Below are 27,364 nucleotides of genomic sequence, written 5' to 3'. Positions count from 1 at the left end.
ATTTCTTCTAATTCTTCTAGAGTAGGGTGTACAATTCTTCTTATTTCAGGATCCCTGGATTCTGGTGATGTCATGTTGCCTTTCAGGTTGTTGGAGGAATTCTTGCCTTGGCGCCTTCCCATCTCTTCCTTCAAATGGAGCCAGGAGAGGCCTGGTGTCTTGGTCCAGTCTTTGCTGTGACTGACTCTCTGGTTGTAACTCTTCAGTGTAAAAGCAGGAACTGTCCGGTCCAGCACTGAAACATAGACGCCTGGTAGTCCAATGACCTGCCAACAAAAGGGAGAACTTGGGGGGCAGGGCGGGAACACAGTAGAACACAGGACACCCTGCTGCAAAAGCTGAAGGTGCGTGTGCTCCCTTTGGGGTGGGGGGGTGGGGGGGTCCTTGAGCCCTGCCCGGTAGGCACTCACCTCTCTGGGTGGGTAGCCTTGGTGTAGGAGCAGAAAACTGTTCCTGAGCAAAGGACCTAGCAGAAAACGCAGGCTTGGGGGGGGGTGTCGTGTATAAGAAAGACAGCCCTGCAGAAGGAGCTGGGGAAGGGGGGTTTGTGGTCTCTTCTGAGACAATCCGCCCCTGGATAACACACACTCACCGGTCCAGATGGAACTCCTCAGTACCTATGACTACTGATTTTTTTAAGTTAATCTTGTATTTTGCCACATTACTGAAGGTGTTTATCAGCTGTTGGAGTTCCCTTGTTGAAATGTGGGGGTTAGATATGTATACTATTATATCATCTATAAATAGCAAAAGTTTGACTTCTTTTTTTTCTGGTTTGTATCCCCTTGACCTCCTTTTGTTGTCTTATTGCTGTAGATATAACTTCAAGTACTATGCTGAATAAATACGAAGAGAGTGGACAGCGTTGTCTATCTTGTTCATGATTTTAGTGGAATCACTTTGAATTTCTTTCCATTTAATTTGATGTGAGCTGTCAGCTTACTGTATATTTCTTTTATTATATTTTGATATGATCCTTGTATCCTCAATCTCTTCAAGAACTTTATCATGAAGTGGTGTTGGATTTTGTCAAAGGATTTTTCAGCATCTAATGACATGAGCATTTGGTTTTGTTCTCTCAATTTGTTTACTGGATAAATTACATTGATAGATTTTTGCATATTGAACCATCCCTGCATCTCTGGGATGAAGCCAACATGATCATGATGGATGATGTTTCTTATGTGTTCTTGGGTTTGACTTGCCAGTATTATACTGAGTATTTTTACATCAGCATTCATGAAGGAGATTGGTCTTTAATTCTGTTTTTTAGATGAGTCTTTGTGTGGTTTGGATATCAGAGTAACTGTAGCCCCAAAGAGTTTGGCAATGTTTCTTCAGTTTCTATTGTGTGGAACAATTTGAGGAGTATAGGTATTAGATCTTCTTTGAAGTTCTGGTAGAATTCTGCACTAAAACCATCAGGGCTTGTTTTTTTTTTTGTTGCTGTTGTTTGTTTGTTTTTGTTGTTGTTGGGACGGTTTAGATGACTGTTTCCTATTTCTTCACATCTATTTAAATTATTCATCTAGTCTTGATTTTGGTATGTGATATCTATCCAGAAAACTGTTCATTTCTTTTAGATTTTCCAATTTTGTGGAGTACAGGTTTTTGAAGTATGACCAAAAGGTCTCTGGATTTCTTTAATGTGTGATGTTTTGTCTCCCTTTTCGTTTCTGATTTTGTTAATTTGGATGTTCTCTCTCTCTTTGCTTTGATTAGTTTGGATAAGGGCTTGTCTGTCTTGTGTTTTTTCAAAGAACCAGCTCTTTGTTCCATTGATATGCTCTTGTATTTGTGATATACATGTTCAGGATTGAGATTTCTTCTTGATGGATTTTTTTCCTGTGATGTGTATGAAGTGTCCTTCTCCATCTCTTTTGATTGATTTTAGTTTGGAATATATTTTGTTAGCTATCAGGATTGCTATCCTAGCTTGTTTCTTAGATCCGTTTGATTGGAAAAAAGGTTTATTTGATCTTTTCCCAACCGTTTATCTGAGATAATGTCTGTTTCTGAGGTTGAGGTATGTTCATTGTTTATAGCAGAAGACTGGATCCTGTTTTCATATCCAGTTTGTTAGCTTGTGTTCTTTTATAGGTAAATTGAGTCCATTGATATTAAGAGATATTAATCACTAGTGATAGATAATTCCTATTATTCTCTGGTGATAGTGTTTGTGTGTTTCCCATCTTTGAGGTTTGCTTATGTAAGGTTATCTGTTGTCTGTGTTTTTGTGGATGTAGATGACTTCTTTGGGTTGAAGTTTTTTCTTCTAGTGCTTTATGTAAAACTTAGTTTGTGGATAGGTGGTGTTTAATTTTGGTATTGTTATGGAATATCTTGTTTTCTCCATCTATGGTATATAGTAGTCTGGGCTGGCATCCATGTCTCTTAGTGTCTACAGCACATCTATCCAGGACTTTCTGGTTTCAAGGTTTCCATTGAGAAGTCCGGAGTTAGTTCTGATAGGGCTGCCTTTATATATTACTTGGCCTTTTTCCTTTTCAGATCTTAATATTCTTTCTTTATTCTGTATATTTAGTGTTTTTATTATTATATGGCAAGGGGAGTTTTTATGGTCCAGTTTACTTGGAGTTCTGTAAGCTTATTATACCTTCAAATACCTTCATAGGCATATTCTTCTTTAGGTTGGGAAAGTTTTCTTATATGATTTTGTTCAATATATTTTCTTTACCTCGGAACTGGAGTTCTTTTCCTTCCTCTATCCCCATTATTCTTAGGTTAAGTCTTTTCATGGCATCTCAGATTTCCTAGATGTTTTGTGTTAAGGATTTGTTGGATGAATCTATTTCCTCTATCATATCTTCAATGTCGGAGATTCTCTCTTCCATCTCTTACCTGTTGGTTATGCTTTCATTTGTAGTTCCTGTTCATTTACTCAGATTTTCCATTTTAGAATTCCCTTGGTTTGTCTTGTCGTTATTGACTCTATTTTAGTTTTCAAGCCTTGAACTGTGTAAACTTTTTGCTTCACCTGTTTGATTATCTTTTTTCTTGGGTTTCTTTAAAAGATTTGCTGATTTCTTCCAATTTTTGTCTTTTCGTCCATTTCTTTAAGGGTATTTTTCATTTCCTCTCTAAGGGTCTCTATCATCTTCATAAAGTTATATTTAAGGTCATTTTCTTCTGTTTCTTTTGGGTTGCTATATGCAGTCCTTCTGTTGTATGACCATTGGGTTCCAGTGTTGCCATGTTGCTTTTTGGTTTGTTGAATGTATTTTTGCATTGCCACCTACTCATCTCTTCCTTCAATTGGTGTAAAGCAGTGCATTTTCCTCTTAGTCTGCTTCTTGCCATTATTGCATGTATTTCAGGGGTCCTCTCTTGTACCAATCATTGTAGTTGCTCTCTGTGTGTTAGGAAGATATTCTTGGTCAACTCTGTACAGTTACTGTCTTTGTCCCAGAGAACTGCTGAGGTCTCCAGAATGGGCAGGTTTGGGGGTGGAGTGGGACTTCTAGATTACTGAACCTGGTCAGTCTGGGATGTTGGAACAGGCTGCCTGCAGGTGGCTTACTTTCTGACCAGCTAGTGAAGATGAGAAGGTTGTCGAGGGACCCAGGGTTTTTCCCAGGTCCCTGGGGCCTAGACCCTGGGCTGTCTAGTTTGGAAGCTGAACACTCACTTCTAGGTTCAATCTGTGCAGTCACTCTGAAATTTCTTAATGATCCTGAAGTGTGATCTCCAGCAGAAAAAGGAGAAAAACCACTCCACACTGCTACTGAGGGCTATTTGATCCTCTGCTGAATTAAAGCTTAAAAGCTAAGTCTTGTAATTAACTTACATATTTTAGATCTACCATGATCTATTTTTTCTAAGCAAGCAAATTATAAATTCTAATTCTGAATTAGATTTCCTCTTCTTGTTATTCCTGCAGAATCATGGACTTTTTAAGCCCAGAATTCTAATTAGATAGAGATATTGCTTAATTGTATGCCACACAGCTTGTAAAGTATTTCTGAATTTTAATGTGCTTTATATTTTCCAAATCTAGGAGAAATGAAGTATGTAGAAAGAGAAATGATCTTAAAAGTGAAAGGACCTTCATTCTTGTTTGTGTTGTCAGGCTGAATTACAACAGCCAGATCTAGAAAGCAGCATTACATTTATCAAGTAGAAAAGACTGTTGTTGATCTTGTTTATTTCTCAATGTTAGTATTTTATATAGAAAAACAGAAGGGAGAGAATTCAGAGTCAGAAAAGTCCTCAGTTATGGAGACTACAATACAGCAGCAGTGGACATAGTCTTAGCATCATCACATACCAAGAGGTGGGAAGAAAAATCAGACTACCTTCATCTTCAAACACATTCAAGGATACTAAAATGAAATTGGTGTTCAGAATGTATAAATAAAAAACAGTATACACTGACTACTAAAACATGGTGTATTGTTTCATACTACAAGCAATCATATTAGGGTGAGATCTGAATGGGTGAGCTAAAGATACAGTGAAAAACAGGACAACCTAGATAGAAACTGCTCAGATTACTAACATACTACCCAACAGAGTTAATTCTAATTGTTTTCATGGTGTCATTAGGAGCTTATACCCAGCAGAGGATGACCAACATTAAAAGAACTGAATGTTACTTTTGTAGAATTTGTGTTTTATATAGCTTTGTTTGGACATTTTTGTTTATTACTGGACTTTTATTTGTATATTATAGCTCCTAATTATGATTTTTATGATGTGTGTGTCTGTCTCTCTGTCCGTCTATCTGTGTGACGCTGCATTTATCTATTCCTTGAGGTTTTCCTTTCCTTTGTTTGTTTTGTAAGTTTTTATTATAGTTTGTTTTGGGGGGTTGTTTGTTTTCCTGTCTGTTTTCTAAAGAAAGAGACAAAGAAAAAGTCCAAGAGTTGAATGGGTTGTGAGGTGGGAGGTTCTGGGAAGGAGAAACAATATTCATATTATACTGTATGAAAAATTTTATTATATGTGTATCATATATGTATGTATAAGAGTTTAAATCAAGAAAATTAAAGATTAAATTGATTAAGCAATGAAGCTCACTTCCCCTATATAAAAAAAAATGATGTTTGTAGGGATAAGTCCCTGAATCTTACTGATGTTTTTTGTTGCCCACAATAACGCTGATAATACCATACTGCTGTAGATACCAAGAAAATTCTCATGTAAGGCTTTCAACATTAGATTTCTTTTGTTTTAAATCATATCCTTACAATTCTTCTCTTTGTCTCTGTTTTCTTCATATCTTCAAGCATCTCTTCTCATTCCTTATTGACTGTTTTTAGATTCTATATTTCCATTGTGCCATTAAAGTATGTGAACATGCAGCTATTAAAACTCTATTAGCTATTATTATCCAGTTTTCTCCAATGGTGTATCACTGGTTATATCAACTATACTCCCGAGCAGGAAAAATTCTAATAGCTAAAGTTCAAGAAGTGCCAGAGCAAATAAGTATGTTTGAGACATGATAGAAATGCTGTACTCATGAACTCACAGCAACAGTAATTGCCTACACAAGACCTGCACAAGATTAGCCATTCCACATTCCACATGCTGACATGACATAAAAAGAAACTCACTGGTCCTCAACACCAGCTGAGGCACTAAGGACAGTTTATGGCTTCTCATGGAGGAAGAGTCATCTTTATTTGAAAGGTGTAACTGCTAGCAAGTCAACCACATGCCAGTGGGTGGTCCACACCCATAACAATATGGTCATCACAAATTGGAGTTGACAGGATTTTCAATTAAAAAAAAAGAAGATATGAAGATGAGACGTTTAAAGGCAGACGGTAGAAAGGTGAGAAAGACGTAAGAGAATTAAGGAGAGGAGTAAGGGATCAACATGTTCAAAATAAATTATATGAAATTCTCAAAGAACTAATAAAGATATTTATTATAAAAGAAACTTTGGCAATGATATATTTACTCTTCTCTTACATCCTTAAATTTTACTCAGCTATGAAACCTCTAAGTTTGTTGATCATTACTCTAGATAAAGCTTTGTATAAAGGCACAGATTGGAAATGCTCTAGGCTTTGTGACTCACCCAGGTGTCATTTGCAACAACCTAAATCTTGTAGTGTAGGACAAAAGCAGTGAGAGACAACACAGAGAAACTAGGAAGATTACATTTCATGAAAATTTAATTTGCACACAGAGATATTACTTTTATAAGATTTTCTTGTCTTACAGAATTTATATTTTCATTATTTTTTAACTAATTGGGAATATGATAAATATTCTTAGCTCCCAGGTTGCAAAAATAGATTGGGCATATGTGTCTTGTGGTTCAAAGTTTGCTGATGACAACAGATTGGGCAAGTCATTAATACATAGAAATGAAAGCAGAAAGACTGATTTTGACAACTTTTTATCATGATAGTTTCATTTTCTGTAAATACATATCCTCCATCACTCTGACACAACAAAAACAAGGAACATAAAAAGAATGAAATATGCTCATTTCAAATCAGAATACACGTTGTATGACATAGAGAAACTGTGGCTGCTCACCTGAGTGGCTTCCAAGTCAAGAATGATGGCCACCCTTAGTGAGTTCAGGAAGACATATGACCATCAGTCCTTTAAAAATGATTTGCATAAAAATGATAAAAGTTAGTTGAGTATTAAAAAGGATTTACTTGCACATAGAAGGAAGCATTCAAGTTGAGTTTAAGAACAACAGGCAAGTCAACGGATTTGGGCAAACAGCTTAATGGAAGGACAAATATCAAACTTAGTTAGATGTTCTCTTAGGGCAGACTAGAAGTCTGTACTTCATGGTAAATGTCAGAGGTTGGAAGTGAGTTGTCAGGGAATATTATATATAATATATATCTTTCAAATTCTAGTTTCCTCTTATAAATCACATCTGTCAACATTACTCTAGCATTTCCACACCTGTTAATGACGGAGTACCTCACTTTTCCATAGTTCTAAACTCTTGTTCACTAATTTTGATATATCTATATAAGGGTGGTTCAGCTGCAGTTCATACTCATGAAACCATTATGTATAATTATACTCATCTCCAAGCCTGAATACACACACCACATGCACACACTTCACTATTCCACCATGAATAATGTTACAGTATTTAATGTGTTTCTGGATTCTAGGAATAAAAAAATAAAAGATAAAAAATACCATTTAATTCTCTTGGCACTTAATTAAAGGTTTGTAGACGATCAGGTAATAAAAAGTTAATAAGTAGTCTGGAAGAAAGTATCAAGTAGGATGAAGAACATAAAATAGAATGGGGGTTCAGCACTGTGGGTGGGAACAAGATGATACCTCCTGTAAAGCATAAAAGTCAGACTTTGTTGGCAGAGTGACAGCAGAGAACATACATTAAGGGAGTTAGGGAGCAAGGCATGCGCATCACTAGAAGAAGACTGTGCTAAGAGCTAAGCACCAGAACAAAGCCTTGGACTTCATGGTGTATTAAATGAGACCACAGCATCTGGAACAATGCAAAGGGTGAGGTGCAATGTAGGAAATCACTGAGAAACATGAAATTTATTAGAGAGTTTTCATTAGGGAGGGGACGTGATTTCTAATGAGGGTCATACTTGCTTTTGTGCTGAGGACAGACTACAGCAGGTGGCCAAGAAACTAGCGAAAATTCAAATAAAATTCATGTTGATTTGGGCTAGAGCAACCTTAATCAGAGAACAAGGAAAAATGAAAATTTTGAGAGAACTAAGATATAGCATTCATCATCTGAGAAGATAAACTTGATATGAGAAATGCTGGAGAAGATCAGATAAAGAACATTAACATGCTCTAGGGATATCTTCTGCACACCCATCTAAATCCCTCATGGGACAGAACTTCAAGAATTACAAGAATGTGTCCATATTACTTATGAATTTTTCACTGATGCCTGGCATAGTATACATATTACAACTTTTTAGGTAAATTGATGAATAAAACAAACTGAATGCATTAAAAAGAATGTTTATAACCATAATGTGTTTGGAAGATAAACCTCAAGACAATGGTCTAAACTTTCTTAAGGATATTAAGCCAAACAGAGGAAAACATGCTGAAGTTGTTAAACATCATTACCACTTTAAGAGATTTTGGATTTGGGAAACCTATACAGAGGACAAAATTTATCATAGAAGCACAGGTCACAAAAACACATAAAAGTATGTTTAACTTTTAAAGTAACAGATCTAACAAAAGCTTCTATTCAAACCAGCAATTCACATAAAATTTGAGTTTCTAGCCTCTGAAATCTTCAAGCATTCTTGAAATCATCTTGAATTTTTCAAGAAGAATGCTTCATAGAAACTAAGTCCTATCCAAGTGTCTTTAGGGCCTACATTGTCCCTCCACCAGATCATCAGGTTCTTCATTCCTTATTATTCAAATGCCAGAAATGAAGGAAAGTTCTCCTCTGTCATATCCCACTCTCTTTTCTCATTTCTGTTTCCCGTTTTGAATCTGAGGGTCAGGGAGTTGTCAGTAACTGCATCCCCTGAGAGGCAACTTTCTCTGTCTTCTTCTGACTTCACCTTTGTCAGCTAGGAATCTCAGATTATAATTTTTCTTCTATTTCACTGTTCGATGTCCTGTTGTATTAGATACTGCAGGTGCAATGGCCTCTAAGTAGACCTAGGGATTTATCAGCAGAGATCCTCAAGTATAAAGATCTCAAAAAGACTTGAGAAATAAGAACAGACTAACATAGGTTTAAGATATGGTCAATGCCATATAGAGGGGGAATGGAACCTAAATAATTTGATCCAATGAGATATTTTTGTATATAGCACATACAAAGTATAGTATATTATATATAGTATATTGATCCAAAGAGATAACTTTGTATATAGCATATAAAAAGTATAGTATATTATATATAATATATTGAGCCAAAGAGATATCCTTGTATATAACATATACAAAGTATATACAAAGTATAGTATATTTTATATAGTATATTGATTTAAAGAGATATCTTTTATATAGTATATACAAAGTATAGTATATTATATATAGTATATTGATCCAAAGAGATACCTTTGAGATGGTAGATAAACTGGATGAGGACAGAAGAGATCTGGAGGGACAATATGACAAGGACACTGAAACACTAATGAAATGAGGCTAAACTTGCTGTGGAATTCTGAATCAGGACAGAAAGTGTGAGTCAAAATTAGAAGGCAGGGAGACAAGATGCAGACTCTGCAGGACTGAGTGACAGCTGAAGTGCTCCTGTCTTCTTTTCAGTGCTGTGTGTGCCCATCTGGCCTGTGAAAAATCCATCACCATCCTCAGAGCTCATTATCAGGGAAAGATGGTACAAGCTTTCATGTTAAACTAAACTAACTGGAGGTGAGTGATACCAACTTCTTGGTGGAGGTAGAGTTTTATTTTAATAAGAGTCAAGACCTGAAACGTGTTTGCCATGCCAAAATGAAACGTGCTAGCAGAGTGTGTAGAAGCTGGACCGTAAACCTCACCACCATTCACATGTATGAAAAATTAAATGCTTCAGAGAAACAGTCCTCATATCAGGAAGTAATCAGGCAGAGTCGTTAACCCAAACTAAAGGATGACTGTGTTTTAGAGTAACAAACACAGTTTAGATAGTACTTCAGCACCTCCCTTATTCAGAGGTCATGAGTCAGGAAGTAACTGGCTCTGATACAAAGAAAATGATTCTCCATACCTGACATGGGCCCAGGACAGCTCTCCCCTGCCTCTCTAGACCACCTAATTTTTAAAATTATTTTTCAAAATCAGGTAAGTAAGAGGAAATATAAAAAACAGTAGAGTTTGGAAACTTAACCATACCAAGGCTATTTTGGTACAGTGAAATCAATTGACTTCATGATGCTGCTGGTACCAGTGACATCAGCAGTCCTGCCTGCTTTGTTAATTTCCATAGTGACAACACAGATGCAGGTACTGCTGACTCAGTGTAGACTGGAGACTGTTCTAGAAGTTAAGGAAGAGTAAGAAACACCATGGAAAGATTCCTTTATGACACGATTTTATAAAGGTAGTTTCAGGAAATAATAGTGGAATTCCTTAATCCAGTCAACAAGGAGGAAAGGATTCTTTATTATATGTTTCCCTGGCAGTCATAACTTGACGTCCATCTCAGGAGTGTCAGCATGTGAAAAGTGTGGAAAGGTGGATAATGTGATGAAATTACAAAGCTTGGAATCTGGTACATTTGCTTTGTGTGGATTGTGGATTCTCAGACATGGTTAGACAAGATAGATCCCTTTGTTGTATGTTTGCACTGTAAAAGGAAAGGTTGTAAAAAAGACCCTCCTTAGATATTCCAGTGCAGACACACACGTATTAAATGCTTATGCTGGTTTAATATCCTCAAATGAGACTCTTAATTTCTGGAACCACAATGCCAACATTTATTATCCTGATCGTGTTAGAAACAACTTGGGTTTCTTTCCAAAGGTTATTTATAGCTTACCTTGGATGGAAAGAACTTTATGGCCATTCTATTATTTATGATAGCATCTAATTACTGAAAGCAAGGCTTATATGAGTAGTTCTTAGTTCACAATTTCTTTTCTGCAAAATATGATTTTTCACTTCTGTTCAGTCTTCACAGATAGCAGAATAGCCTTTTCTTGTACATGGTCTGAGCTTGGTCATTGCCCAAAAGAGGTACAGTGTGGGCTGCCCACTATGTACCTGTTTCTTGGTGATGGTAATTCAAGTCATTCATCTGAAAGATTGACTTTCTTGCTATAGCTTAAACTACTATTCACTATGAACCATTGTTATATGATTTTATTATCTTTTAATTTTATTTAATTGACTTTATTTCTACCCTAAATCAATTTAGAAATGAAATTTATATCACTACCACAAGTGAAAAATTATCATCAATTGTCATAAATAGAGGAAACCAATAAATCAAATGCATTGTTGCTTTTCAAAGTGGTTTTGAGCCAAATATCTGCTTTGGTTTATTGGCAAGGAGTTTAACAGCAGTTTTAAAAGCATCTTAGCTCCAGCCATCCTTGTCGATGGTCACTAAATGGATACAAAAACCATTACATCTCTCTTATGATTCAGTATTGATTCAGAGTCAGTGGACCACCTAAAATAATTTCAAATGTTATCTGCAGAATATTTGGGAAATAAAATAATTTTGAAAAGAAAACGATCCCTGCTCATGAAAACATCCATAAATTTATTATTTTAATGATAAAGATTATGGCACAGTAAGATGACTGCATGGAAATATACAATAATTCTGCTGAGACTATTGGTAGTCAATACCAATATATTTTTTTAAAGGGCCATTCACTCCAGAATTAGATTCCAATCTAGTTTAAGAATTTTACTCTTTCAGCTCTTACGAAGGGATTTTAACCTCTCTTCTTTGATTTCCTTGTCTCTTATATGGGTCTGATAATGCCTCTCTGATATGAATGTTATCAGGATTAATAAAATAGCATAATGATATGTCTGCCACATACTAGGGACTTAGAAACTGGGAGCTATTCTTAAGGGCAACATACAGACAATTGGTTGTATTATCCCAAGGCTTTGTCATATAATATAAATGAGAAAACAAAATCTATTTGGTAAACTAAGCAAAGCCCCAAATCATTTCTATGAACTCATATAGAAGAGAAATTTCAAGGAAATTGTCCAAATTATACAGATCAAAACCTTTGCTACTTAGAGCTACACAGCGCTAGTATGGCACCTTTTTATTTGCTTAGTTCTTTGTGGCTGAAGTCATCTGGACAATTTACTAAATTATATATATTTTTTCTGTTGTGGTAACAGCTTGAAAGGCTCCATTATGAGGAAAGATAAAGTGCTAAACACTTCTCTAGTTCAGGTCAATGTACAAAAGCAATTAGTTATGTTTGTGACTTCAAAGAGCCAGCGAATTCTAGTCATACACACTTTGAAAAAATTACCACATGCAGGTTCAGCTGAGCATGGCCACTGAGAATAACCCAGCTCTTCAGCATCCTTAGGAACACCTCCTGTGGCTACCTGACACTTACTGTGATATGACCACACCTGACACTTTTAATTTTATATTGTAACACTCTTCATTTTACAAGAAACTTTATTCTTTTAAAATGTACCTTACTGTTATGGACTATTACTTCAACAATGTAAAGTTGTGTTATGTTTCTTTCTGTTACAGAATATTACTTTAACTATATAAAGGGAGTTATATTTTTTTCATGTTGCATTTGTTTCATGATGTAAAGATGTGTTGTTTTGTCTGGCTAAGGTACCTGATTGGTCTAATAAAAGAGAATTAGATGGGGCTGGCAGGAAAAGAGAATAAAAAGGAAGAGGAATTTAGGTTTAAGTGAACATGAGAGGAGAAAAGAGGGAGAAAGAAACGGAGAGCCCCCAGGACCAGCCAGAAACCCACCAGCCAGCCAGATACAAAGAAACTGGAAAAGTAGAACATACAGAATGAAAGAAAAGTAAAAAGCCCCAATGAAAAACATAGATAAAAAGAAACAGGTTAGATTAAGTTATAAGAGCTAATGGGACAAACAAATGATAAGGCCAAGCGTTAATAACTAATAAGTCTCTGTCATCCTTTGTGGTCAGGCGGTCCGGAAGAAGGACTGTTACATATTATTTATATAATTCTCTACAAGGATTTTATTAAATGTCACCACACACCAGTGAACTAGGCATGTATGCAAAATAAAGTTAATATGGAAAATAATAATATAATTATCTTACTATTTACATACTTACTTAAATAAAATTAATAACTCTGCTCATGTTGATACCAGTGGGATTAAAACTGGATTTATATGCACATATAATGGTAAAAATTAATAGGAAAACAATTACTCCATAGGACTTTTTCAAGTGTTAGGGCCTCAGATATGTAGAAAAGCACACTAGCACTCGGCTGAATCCAAGCTTTCAACTGACATTTTTGATTAGCCATTTGTATTGTATTTAAGATTTGGGAACATAACGTTGTGGTTCTTACAGTCATCATAACCTGAAGGCATTTATTTTTTGGTATGGAGTCTTCCTTAAAAGTAAATGAATGTTATTTCCTTTAGGATAAAATATGTTTTAACTGTTTTAAGTTTTTATAGCAGAACATTATTTAAATATAAAATGTTTCTCTTGTTCCACTTTTTCATTTACCAAGAACTTAACAGTGGTAAGAATACAGTTAGATTGTTAGAAGCAGTGTGGTTGTAATAATTGTTTGAAGCAGGTGATTGGTGGTACACAAAAATATGTAAAACAGTACACTGCTTTCCAGAGAGTTGCAATTTGTAATTACATAGACTTCATCTAGGCATCAGGAATGAAGATATGCTTGACTCTCTTCTTTTGTGTCTAGAAACCCTTCCCAAACTCTCAGGTTATATGTGGATATAGTTGTCAATTATTGGGCTCCATTTGTAGTACAAAGTTTCTGTCTCACCTAGTCCTGCAACTGTTCAGTCCCAAATAAACACACAGAGGCTTAATTATATCAATAATAAACTGCTTGATCTGTTGCTCAGGCTTATTACTAACTAGCTCTTATGACTTAACCCATAATTTTTATCTATGTTTAGCCACATGACTTGCTTCCAGAGCTCTCCATACCAGGCTAAAACTGGCTCCTGAGCTAGAATGGCTGCATCTTGGTGAGTCCCTTTCTCTTGTCCATGCTACTAGAGTTTCAGGGGACCCATTTGTGTTTATTTTTGTTGATTATCGTGCTTTTGTAAAAGAGGCAGTCTGTGTCAAAAGCCTAATCCAAGTGGCAAAAACTGAGACTTTTGCTGAAGTGGACTTTGTTTCTTTAGGGATGCCTAACATTCAGTTTTCACAGCCCCATTCTGGCCCAAGCGCTATTTCAGCGGACACACTGTAATAGACTTGAGCCACACAGTTTGCATAGACTTTAAAATGGGCACTTGCATTTCAAAGCCAGATCCACTATCATCCCTGGGATACCTCTTACAAAATCCTTTTAAATTGGGGCTATCTAACTTAAAACAAATAATGCTCCAAAAGGTTTTTAGATGTGCGCTCCCACCCTGCTCCTCTTTCTCTCCCTACTCTTCTCCCATGCTGTGTTTTCCTGGCCTTTGCTCCACCTCCTCTTACAGTGTTTACTAAAAGTACTTTGTCTGTCTGTTAGAATGATGTGGCCACAATATATCTGTATGGGTATGTGGATTTATGTTTCTGTGTCCATGTGTGCTTCCAGATTACAGCAGCTCTAGAAAAATATAATCACATGGGTAGCTGCTAGTTTAACCTCACTGCCATCTTTGATAAAGGCACCCATGTGTGCTAGTCTGCCATCTTTGGTAAGAGTAACCACATGTGCAAGTATTCTATTAGCATTGTTAAACTGTAACTAATTAAATAAAATATATATCTAAATTTAGCTTATATGCCCAGTTTAAGTAACAGGTAATAAATACCCAGTTCTCAGGTGCCTTTACAGATCTGAGATTATGGGATTTTAACAAGAGCCTCTAACACAGAAATGCAGCTTCCATGGCATTCTTTGGCTCCTCCAAGAAGACAGAAGACCTTCTGCCTCCAGGCCTTGCCTTTGGGTTAGGCATAGCTATCTACACATCCACACAGCAAAAAAGCAGCAGTGGCTTTTAACCCAAACCAATTGCAAATTTAACTTCAATATTCATTTGTAAATTTAGATCAATTTGAGTGGCCAAGACATTTGCATCCTGCCCTGGTCAGGTATCCATTGTGCTAGCAGAAGAAACTGACTGACTAATGGAAAATCCAGCAGCCCTAGCCATTCTGGCAGCCACAGCAATGGCTGCCATTATCATGGGATGGGTTGATAGAGGAACAATCCTTGGCACTCAGACCACCACAGCCAGCTCCTCAGGATCCCAGCAACTCTTCAGTTGACAAGCCAGTGTCTATTTGATCTCTTGGCTCTGCCTTGTCTTCAGGCTTCTGGACAGGAAAATCAACAACATGCACCAGACGCTCAGGTACCCATATTGGACTGTCAGTATCCTGTGGGAAAACACAAACAGCGCCTCTCTTCCCCACACCAGTACAAAATCTGGGCCACCCAAGTGCCATCTGTTAGATTTTTCCATTTGACATGAGGCATCCCAGAAGAAACTGGCTGCCAATGCCGGTCAGCAGCGGTACAAGATTGAGCATCAACAGTCAAAAAAATCTGGGATGGAGAGATGGCTCAGTGGTTAAGAGCATTGCCTGTTCATCCAAAGGTCCTTAGTTAAATTCCTGGCAACCACATGGTGGCTCACAACCATCTGTAATGAGGTCTGGTGCCTTCTTCTGACCTGCAGGCATGCACGAAGACAGAATATTGTATACATAATAAATAAATATAAAAAACAGTCAAAATTTTAAAATGTATAAAATAAAAGATAAATGATCTTTGGGGTGGAACCATAATCCCCTTTTTTGTTTTATGCAAATAGGCTTTGAGCATATGATGCACTCACTCCACTGTAGCTTGTCCTTGAGGATTATAAGGTATTCCTGTTTTATGAAATGTAGAGAACTCAGAGCAAAATTTAGCCAAGCCAGTGCTTGTGTAGGGTGACGTATTGTCAGTTTTTACAGTTTTTGAAACTCCCATGTAGGCAAAAGCTTGGAGACAGTGACTTCTAACATTCCATAATTTTTCTCCTGTATGGGCTGAGGCAAAAATAAGATTAGAATATGTATTCATGGTTACATGAACATATTGCATACACCCAAAGGAAGGAACATGGGTAACATCCATTTGCCATAAATGATTAGAAGGAAACCCACAAGGATTAATTCCAAAATGGAGAACAAATGCTAAAAGTTCTGTACACAGAGAACATTTTTTATCAATATTAGTGGCCTGCTCTCAAGATATCTTAAAATGAAATCTTAGAGACCCAGAATTGAGATGAAAACAATTATGAGCTTTTTCTGCAGCTTCATAAGATTCTTGCACAAATTTGTAAGCTGATCAGCCAATGCATTTCCCTTGCTCAAGGGACCAGGAAGGTCAGTATGAGCCCGCAAATGCCCTATGTGTAGGAACAGATGGGACTCAAAGCAATGTTTCAATAGCCAATAACTGCATCTGTACTCAAGATACAGAGGCAATATTAGCTGCAGTTTCCAAAGGTGCAAGAATTTTGTTTATATATTGACTGTCAGTAAAAAGGTTAAATGGAATATCAGCATATTTCTCTAAGTACATTTGTACAGTGACCAATTCAGCCACCAGACCAGATTTAACATTAACAGGCTGAATATCAAAATCAGGAAGGGAGGCCACTACAGCTCTCCCAGTGGAAGGCCCATCAGTAAACACATTCCATGCCCCTGCCAGAGGCTGCAAAGAAATAACTTTAGGGAAGCATATCGGGTGATTTTTGAAAATGGTGACCAACTTATCAGAAGGATAATGATTATCAAACCTGCAGGGATTAGTGCATAAAAATAAGGTCCAATCTTCAGAAAAAAATTGCAGCCAAGTTATTTCTGCCTGGATATATGGTGTAATAACCTTATCAGGTAACATTCCAAAGGTTTGCAAACTAAGTTTATACCCTTTCTGAATAACACGTAGCACAGTTGATGAATACGAGATAACAATTTTTACAGGTGACACATGTTCATGTTACCCATAGGATGGGTCCTTGTTGCCAAAATACTGCAGTAGTTCTATGCTGAGAGGGAAGAATTATCAACAGCAGAGGCTGACTATAGTCAATATAATGAATATGAGCAGAGGCAAGCTTTTCTTCAATTAAAGTAATACATTGCCTCGCCTGAGGTGTCAACTTACAGACAGAGGTTGGATCTGGATTCCCCTACAGAATGTCAAAGAGTGGTTTTAAGACTCCTGTAGGAATTCCCAGACTGGGCCAGACCCAATTGAAGTCTCCAAGTAATTTTTGAAAATGATTCAAAATTCGTAGTTTATCTAAGCAAAGAGTAACTTTCTGTGGTTTTACTCCTATCTGCAACAGCTGATGCCGCAAGTACCAATATGGAAACTATTGTTGTACTTTGTCAGAGGCAATTATCAACCCAGCATGTGCTAGACATTCTTGTAAGTCAGCAAAGCCTCAAGAACTATATCTGGGTCCTGTCCAGCTAATAGGATGTTATCCATATAATGAATGATATATATTTGAGAATACTTTTATCAGGGCAATAACCTGGACCACAAACATTTGGCAAATGACAGGACTATTGTTCATGCCCTGGGGTAAAGTTATCCATTGGTAGCATGTATGTTTCTTTGAAATTTATAGATGGTACACTGAAAGCAAAATTATCCAAGTCTTTTGGATGCAATGTAATGGTGATAAAACAATCCTTCTGGTCAATAACTAAAAGATGGTATCCTGCAGGAATACCCACAGGCTGAGGCAATCCAGGTTGAGTTGTCCCCATAGTTTCCATATAATCATTTACTGCTCTAAGATCTTGCAGCAGCCTCCATTTACCAGACTTCTTCTTAATAACAAAGATAGGAGAATTCCATGGAGAAGTAGATGTCACTATGCAGACTGCCTATAGCTATTCCTGGACCAGGGTATGAACAGCCTGTAATTTTTCCTTACTTAGGTTTTTCAATTTTCCATTTTATGGGACTGCTTTATGGCTGCTCTGCAATGGCCCCTAAGAAAAATTTCCTAACCCTGCACACCGTCCAGGTAACTATTGTATTATTTTGTCTGTTAAAATTTGTATATCTCTCTGCAGATTTTTGCCCAACCCCCAACCAGGGACAAAGCCCTGGTCTGTTAACATGTGCTGCACAGGTTCAGTGGTCAGAACTGCTCCCATAGCTTGCAAAATATTTCTTCCCCACAAACTGAGAGGAAGGTGTTCTAGGACAAATGGTTTAAAAATGCCCGTATGGCCTTCTTCATCCTTCCAGTCTAAATATCGAGTACTGCACTCTGGAGAACTAACCATTATTACCCCCTGTAATGCTGTAGAGGCCAGACTGTGGGCCAGTGTTTTTTAGCAATCACAGAAGAATCAGCCCCTGTATCTGGAAGGCCTTGGAACCTTTTCCCATTGATTGTTAATGTAAGTGTGGGGTCATTCTCTAAACTAGAAACCCAAAAAGCTCCAGGGAATCCCATGGAGCCAAACCCTTTGTCCCCTTGTTCTTGTTTAAAGAATGGATTAGTAAAGCGAAACATGGGCAAAAGCACCAGTTGAGCTATTCTTGTTCCTTGGGGGATGACAAGGACTCTCATACAAGCTTCAATCATAATTTTAATTGCTCCAGTATAATCAGTCTATAATTTCTGGTAAAATTTTAATTCCTGTAAGTGCAAAACTACTTCTACCCAAGACTATACCTACTGAACCCTCTGGAATAGGTCCATATAATCCAGTCCCCAAGGCCCACACACCCATTTGTGGGGGGTCAATATTGCTCAGGCAGAGGTATGGAGGTTTAGTCCTGTACTTCCTAGGGTGCCTTAGACAAGGTCGTAGACAGTGAGGCATTTCTTTGAGGAATGAATCTGATGGGAACAGCTGGTCTGCTCATGGCCCTGTACACTTGTGTTTTGGGGGCCCAGGGAAGGCCTCTCCTCCTGTTTCCCAATACAGGAATGAGATTTCCTTGAACGTCAATGTTAGAGTGGCAGTCATTAGCCCAATGAGCCCCCTTTTGACATTTTGGACAAACACCTGGATTTCCCCTGGGCTGATTAACTGCCCCTTTACCTGCAAGGCAATTTCTTTTGATGTTTCCTGACCTTCTGCACTGAAAAAAATTCCTTGATCTAGCTCCACCTTGACTCTCCCTAAAAGAAGAAACAAATACCTGACCTATCATGTGAGTGCCATCAATGTCCCTGCATAACTGGATAAAGTCTTTTAAACTCCTATTTCTATGGGGGGGCGTATAGCCTCTTGACAGTATTTGTTTGCATTTTGATAGGCCAATTGCTTTATGACAGTCATAGCTAAGTTCACTTCCCCAAAAATGTGTCTTTTCAGCTGTAACAGGTGGTCAACAAACTCAGAATAAGATGCTGGAGGTCCTTGAAGGACCTTAGACAGTTGTTCCCCTTCTCCTTTGTTAGGTAAAGCTTTCCAAGCTTTAACGGCCATGGCAGCTGAGCATAAACAGCAGGGTCATACACAATCTGTGCTACTAAGCCAGCATACTGTCCTGCACGAGTTAACATGTCAAGGTGAAAGACCCTCAGAGAGGACCTTTTCCTCCAATGAAGTCCCCAGAACCAGGACACTCCGAGTCCAGACCACAGGATGCAATTAGCAAGAGGTTTATTGAGTAAACACAGGTACCTGCAGGCAGCAAAGTCTTTCGGAGGACTTGCGCGCCTGCCAACTGGAGAGCGGACTTTTTATAGGGGAGAGCAAAAAAGCAAGTTTACAGAAGCAAAAGCATAGTTATCGGTCGATTGGAATGAGGTGGGGTGTCAGCAAAAAGCAAGTTTACAGAAGCAAAAGTGTGGTTATCGGAATGAGGTGGGGAGCATGACTGTCCCTATCTCATAGATATGCTGTTTTGCAGTCAACCTGCTTTGTTGATGTCCTATCTTATTGACATCCTGCCCTACAGTCTTCCTATCTCATAAACATCCTGCTCTCTCAAGCACATGGGATGTTCTTACGAGAGCAGGCTGGCTGCTGATCCGGAGAATTTTTTTTAAAGCAAACAGGATGTTCCCCCGGGAGCATGCTAGCTGCAGGTTTTGAGGAGGGGGTCTGTAGGGTCTTTCAAAGGTTATGCTGGGGAAAACCCGCAGTGGCATTACGCAGTGCTGTATTTTTGCAATTTTTGCATTTCGCCTCTCTATAACAAATAATCTCCCCCTAAAAGACAGCCCTGCAAAGCTGCATCCAGTCACTGGGTATAAGGTTGAGTTCCACAAAATTCCATTAAAGCCACAGTGAAGGGGGCATGAGTCTCATATGCCCTAACTGCTTCTTTTAGTTGCTTAATGTCCTTAAAGGCCAGAGGGTTATGCTGTCTGGTCCTCTGTCCTTGCAGATCAATAATTTCCACATCAGATAAATTTTCCTTTCTCTACTTAGATTATTTAGTCTATTTTGGATCAAAGCAGCAAAAGGATTTGAAATGGTAAGAAATTGATTTTGTGGTGGAGGTCTCATGGAGATATCTCTGCTCCCTTCCTTTCTTCTTTTTCTAACTTTTTTTTATCAGTGCAATCTCCTTTTCTAAAATTTCTTCTTCCTCTTCTATATCCCTACTAGTACTCTTAACTTCCCCCCCCCTCAAAGCTCTTAATAGAACTCACAGATTCTACCTCCTGAATCTCCTCAAAGGTTTTGTTCAAATTCTCTAATTGCTCTTTTACTTTTACATCATCATTGAGAAGAGCATCTCTGACTAGGTGTGATACTGAAAATATCGCTATGGGGAATTCTTCTGGCCCTCGCTCTTTCAATGCTTTTTGAAGGTCAGCCTTTACTGCTCCCAGTCAGTAATATTAAAGCCCCTGCAGGTAGAAACCAGGGACTAAACTCTCAAATTGTCTTAGTGATCTCTTGTGTTGCCTCAATTTTAATGCTGGTGTCTTAACTAACAATTGATCTGTTAATTGGCCCATTAACACTAGAACAGAATTATTTGCACCCATTTTCAATTCACCTTCACCAATCAATTTCTTACCTGCTGGCCAGCATTTGAGGGCAATCTCTCAGGGGTCTCCTACTTTCCCATCTCACTGCATTACTCTCTTGGTACAGTTCATGCACCACTGTGTCGTATGTGAGCCCAGCAAGGGCCTAGAGATTGAAAGAACATACAAGAGACCTGGGTTATTCAAAAGGAGATCAGCCTAATGCCCTTTATTCAAATTTAGGAAAATTTTAAATACCTAGCTGCTGCACAATGGAATGCCCTCCAGGCATGTGGGAAATTACCAAGCCTAAGGTAGAGTAAACAATGGCCTGGGGGGGGGAATGGGGGGCATAGGGAGCCCAGGAACAAACAGGATGTTTTAGCTGGATGGCCAGAAACTATCCTCAAGATGAATTCCAGGAGCAGGAATAGACCCATGGGCCCTACATGCTCCCTCTGTCTTTCCCTTACCATGCTCTCCCGGCCACCCAGGAGTGTGCCACGATTAAACACAGGCATTTAATTTGGCTTATCTGTTCTGATTTGACCAGCGGAGATGCTTACCTTAAGATTTATTTCCTAACAATTGAGTGTTGAATTCTAAAGTGGACAGCTATATTATCCCCTCTAAGGCCCAGGGTACACTGCAGAAGATAACATAGAAAGAATGTAAGACCCAGAAGATGGGGTAATGTACAGTAAAATAAGGTGTCTTCTGGATATGACATGGCTATTGCACTCAGGATTTCATTGCAGCTGTGGTTATTTGCATAGAGATTGAGTAACATTGTGCCCATTGATATTTTTATCATGGATGAAAGAGGAACTTATGAGCCCCCCAACACCCTGTGTATCTATGCAAGGCATGCCCAAGATTGGGTCTTTCATTTTATCATAGATAGAAGAAGAACTTATGAAGCATTGCCTCACAAGACTTCTAGCAATTAACAGTTGTTGGAAGAGAAGTGTCATTTTCTTCAGTGGTGTAGCTTCTGATAAGTTGCCTTTGTTCCAGTAAATAACCTTCCATTCATGTTCTGATAAGAAACTCTAATCAAACTCAGTGGATTAAACACAAAAAGAAGACATGATAGTGGTGGGGAGGAATTGTTAGAAGAAGAGCTTTAGTGGGAGAGAGAGGGGAAGACAGAGGAATGGGAGGGTGAAAAATTACTAAAATTTATTATATAAATATAGATCAGCATGCATGCAGAGAGTCTAGTGTGTACCCATTCAGGCTCCATGATTGCTGCCTTAGTCTCTGTGAACCCCTATAAACCCTGATTGGTTGATTCTTTGGACTGTGTTCCCCGGGTGCCCTTGATACCCTGAACTTACAATTCTTCTCCCCCCCCCCAGCCTCCTGTGGGGCTTCCAAAACTCTACCTAATATTTGGCTGTAGGTTTTTTATTCTACTCTCACCATCCGGTTGAGGAAGCCTCTCTGATAAATATTGGGATAGGCACCTATCTATGAATATAGCAGAATATCATTAGGAATCATTTCATTAGCTTGTTTTTTTGTCAGTAATGTCTGGTTCTACTCTAACTGTAACACATATTTGAAGAGTTTTAATAGTCAGGACAAGGCAGGTAAACTAACTCCACAATGGCTGACCCAGTGTTTGATATTTAACAAACATTTGGTAAATGAATGAACAGGGAGTGAATGGATGAATGAATAAAGCAAAGCAAGCTATTCCTCAGACATCTGATCATGCAGTGCCTATGTGCCAGAGCAAAACATTTGTGGATTTGCTCTCAGTCTCTCTTTTAAATTCAGAATAACAAAGAGTTGGAGAGCATCAAAGTGCCAAGGGACATAATTAGAGACCTTCATGTGAAAATTTTCCATTTCATTTTGAGTCAGGACTTACAAATTTAAAATTTCTATCCTCCACATGTGGGTCAATATACTTTTCTGAAATATGCTCTGTATAGCAAGTAGGAGAACAATAACTTTAAAGTGACTTTTTTTTTGTAATGATCCTTCAATTTCATAAAGATACTCAACAGATGTCTGGGGAGGATTCTGGTCCCTCATCTTTGTTCAGCCACAAAGGCCTTGATTTTGTCTTTTCTTTCTTTATATATAGGCAAGCCATTCAAAATGAAATCTCTGACACTTAGATTTGGTGTGTGGCAGAGTAGCTATGCTAGAGTAACTTGAGCAAGGTTAATTAGAATATCAAAATCAGAGCAATTTAGCTTACACATGTGCAAGCATGCACACGAGTCACATGTCTGAATAAGAAACAGTGTTTGAAAAATAGAGCTTTATGTTTCTATAACCAAGTATACTATTTTGTCATAATTCCACATTTTCCATTAAAAATAACAAACTAGATTGAGTTTGTCCAAGTAAACTCAGTCAAATTATTGCTGCTATTTTAGTTTCAGAATAAAAAAAAATATAATGTTTTACCAATCTCTAATTCCTTACCAAGTAGCATTAAAATTCTAAAGAAGTGTTGTTCATCTCTGTGTGTACATATATGTGTGTATGTTTGTGTGTGCATGTATGTATTATTGTATATGTACATATATGTACGGTGTGCATGTTCATGCCATGTTTATGTACATGTACATTGTGTTTGTGTGTGCCTGTGTATGTGCATGTGTATCTGGATGTGTATTCATGTGTGTATGTGATGTGTGCATGTGTGTGTGCTTGAATATGCATGCATGTGTGAGCATGTGTGTGCACATGCATGAATGCACAAATGCATGTGTGTGAGTGCCATGGCCATCAAGCATCTTTGTCTTTGTCTTGCATCAGCTACTATTTAAATCATCTTGTTTGTTATTTGGGAATTAGTCCTTGTGCCCAGTATTTCTGTTGCTTACTGGGGTCCCAACCCTGGGTTTGAATCCTCTATTGATCTCTTTCCATTCCCAAGCTCCCTGAGTAATTACACTTCAATAGTCACCAAATTATTTGAAAATCTAGTAGAGATTTGAGACGGTCTCTCATGCATTCTCATGTTTAAGCTCATTTTATTTTATTCCTCCCTCGTCACTCTGCTCTGAAGCACAGAAGCAACACTGACTATTCCTATACAGTCTCGAGCATTGGCTCCTCTCTTTAGGTCTGCTATTCAGCCTGCATGCTGAAGAGTGTTTATTGGATTAATTATATAGTTCCTCTGACAGGCCAAGGCTTGTGATTTTTCTGGTTGTCACCTAAATGGAATCCTTTCTGTCCTCAATTCTCCAAATTACTAGGAGCTCAGTCACTGTGCCCTGCTGTAGACATTGGTCTGATGAGGACAGAAGCTACAATAGCATGCTTCCTTGGTTTCTTTTCTTCAAAATAATTCTTTCTGGCCTAAGCAAATTCTGCTCAGTCTGAAGGATAGAGAAATCTAGTCCTCTATCCATCTCCTTTCCATTATGTTATTTATCACATAAACTTTAAGTCCTTTGGGACTTTACCTTTTGTGGCAAAAAAGAAAATGTATCTTGAATTTCAATACCCTTGACTTTGTAGATTGTGTGTCAGCCATGAGGTATAAATTTTATATTTAGAGATCCAAAGGCTGAGAGCTGACTGCTTATTTTCTTTTTGTGTTCCTGGAATAAAGCCTTCATCCTCTGTGAAATATTGCCTGCTGCTAGATGAACAGGAAAGGGGCCTGGGGAGCCCTGGATAATATCTCAAAATGTCATCCTTCCACACCACAGACGAGCAGGACCTATTCAGTCATTCCTTTCTGAGAACTCAGAAGAAAGACAACTATTACAGAAACTCAGTGGCTACAGTCATATAAGATTACAAGGTCATTTAAATGGTAGAGTGCTTTGTAAGAAAACAAAGCCTCATTAGCAAATAGTTCTTGTGTCATTAAAAAGTCAAGTAATGTTAACAACTGAAAGATGGACTTTTTATATAAATAAAGGAGAGATTTTTGTAATTAAAAAAACTTGATTTTCTTTGAACACTAAGAAATTATTTTTGCCATACCAAGTAGAAAACGTCATGCTAGCCAACTTCCTTCCTTCCCCTACTCATGCTACATCACAATTGCCTCTCCAGGATACCACGTAATAAAAGAACCTAATAGTCATTGTTCACAACAAGCATGGCAAAGGAATGTAAGCATGTAAGGAATGCTGGAATTTAAAAAAATGATGTGGCTAAGGAAATTTATAGAGTGATACCAAATTGGAATGCTTGGAATTCCAGAGTACGAAAAAGAATATTTCTCAAAGGATAGAAGAGTGAAAGTCAGAGAGAAGATATGTAGGCTAATAGAGGCATGGAACATTAGGAGAACTATACCAAGCACCATTGAGATGGCTCCCCTAGAGATACAGAGAGCACCCCAAGGAATCCAGTTAGTATCCGGGCAATAAGGATATTCTCTTCCTTCAGGTATGCCTTTGGTTTTTAAACCTTCACCACTCCATTCTTAATGTTTTGAATTTGCCTCCAGTACCCTGTGTAGGTGCTCAATTGGGGACAAATGTCTAAGGCAGTCTTTAAAGGAATCGTTTCCTTCATGTGTCAACTTTTATATGAATTGCTTTTTTATTATGGAAATTAGGTCCAAGAATGATAGACAACAGGAGCCATGGAACTGGTCGCAGTGTCTAGTACTTCACACATTTCTTGGGACTTATGTGGGTTATAGAAATACGATTTTTATACAGAAATTGAATCATATGCTACAATCTTTGTTAACTTTGAAAGTAGATTGCAGCGGACTTGCTTTGGGAGCCATCCAGTGTACATGGATGGAAAATCCCCACAAGTTAGCAACAGAATAAAATAAATCACGTAAGTTTGTTACAATTAAAAATTCTGGCCCAGAACCTAGACAAAAGCCCAGATGTCAGGCTTGCTGAATTGCAGTTTCATTACTTTCCACAGAATAATCTGCTTCTGGCAGGAGGGAAATCAAGCCTGCTCACTTTTGCCCTAGGCCTCTTAGGCCCGTCTGATTTCTTACCTCCCTTTGTTGCTAGGCATCATGCTGTTCACAGAGACAAGAGAAACCCGAGAAGCCACCTCTTTGTTTGATGCACCCTTGTCACCCATTATGTCATTTAGCATGATATAGCTAGTAATTGGAACTTATTGGGCCTTGAACGTTCAGGAAGCATTGTTTGTTTTTCCCTTTTTTTTTGTTTGTTTTTTTGAGACAGGGTTTCTCGTAGCTTTGGAGCCTGTCCTGGAACTAACTCTTGTAAACCAGGTTGGCCTTGAACTCACAGAGATTTGCCTGTCTCCGCCTCCCGAGTGCTGGGATTAAAATCATTGTGCCACCACTGCAAGGCAAGGAGGCTTTGATAATTGAGGGGATTAGTTGTAAATGCCAACTTAAAAGAATCAGGAGTCCTCCCAGAAAGGAGCAGCAATGAAGAATTTCCTGTTTTGGATTGGCTGGTGGGCCTGTCTGGGTGTGGTGATTACATTAATTGCATTAGTAGAAGTGGGGAGATCCACCTACTGTTGGTAGCACCATTCAGTAAGCAGAGGATTCTGAACTATTGTAAGAGTGAGGAGAGTGAGCTGAGCATAAACATACATACATTAACTTGCTTCTTCTTTCTGCTTTGTGATTGTGGATGTACCACACCAACTTCCCAACAATGATAGGCTGTAACCTGGATCTATAAGATGCTTTTATAACAGTAACTAAATTCAAGGCAAAGGAGTTCTCAAATCTGTGTTAAAGATAATTTATCCTTAAGGAATTACTTAAATTACTTAAATCACTTAGAGATCATATGGCTTCCATACATTGTTAAACTTCAATGGTTAAGTATATGTGTCAAATTTTATTCCCTCAAAAACTAACAGGAAATAAGTTTTAGATATATAAACTCAAAGAATATGAATAACAGTAGAGGGAACAATAGCAACAAAATTATCAATGCAGAAAAGCAATTTAGACTCCAGCAACCATGTTGTGATTCTAACACCTATGTGTGTGTGTGTGTGTGTGTGCGTGTGTGTGTGTGAGAGAGAGAGAGAGAGAGAGAGAGAGAGAGAGAGAGAGAGAGAGAGAGAGGAAGAGAGAGAGAAGAGAGGTAGAGAGAGATGCTTCCTTCTCCAGAGAATAAATCAGGGGATCCCCAGGAAAACCAGGCTCTTTCACAATCCTAGGTTTCCCACTGGAGTATAGAACTAAGAAAGGCACACACAGGATGCTGAGTCCCTTTGGATTTTAGTCCTTCACCTAGCAGCTTGCTTCCTTCCAGATAGGAGACTTGGCAGCCAGCTCTCTGAAGTCTGGCTGACTCAAGACAGAGCCTTTTCAAGTTTAATTATGGGAGTTTTCTCAGTACATCCTCCTGACAAGTGTTTAGTTGGAAGCCTCACTCCAGCCCCTGGCATCCATATACCCAAAGAGTCCGGAATGTTTGGGTTAAGGCTTCACATAGACCCTGGCATTCATATATCCAAAGAGTCTGGAATGTTAGTGTGGAAGTTCTATCCCAAGCCCCCTGCCCTGGGAGCTGCCTCAGTCCAGACTCCACCCCTGAGAAAGCCCTCCAAATGATGATCCCTCCCCAGAGATGCTCAAGACCACAGGGTATTTAAACTGCGCCCAAAAGAACAGTCATGTGATTTCCCATTCTTTATTCCCTGGCTCCTCTCTGGGGATCTGGTTAACTAAAAGGGAGCATTGCTACTTATTAAACCTGGGCTTTTTCTAATTCAGTTTAACTGTCAGTGGAGAGTCTTATGGGATATAGGAACTTTTCAACAAGTGATCCAACAGCTGAGCTCAATTGCATCTAAATAACCACAGTCTTCCTTTCCTCATT

This window comes from Microtus pennsylvanicus, chromosome 6, assembly GCF_037038515.1.
Source record: "Microtus pennsylvanicus isolate mMicPen1 chromosome 6, mMicPen1.hap1, whole genome shotgun sequence".
Classification (NCBI taxonomy): domain Eukaryota; kingdom Metazoa; phylum Chordata; class Mammalia; order Rodentia; family Cricetidae; genus Microtus; species Microtus pennsylvanicus.
This window is presented reverse-complemented; position numbering follows the sequence as displayed.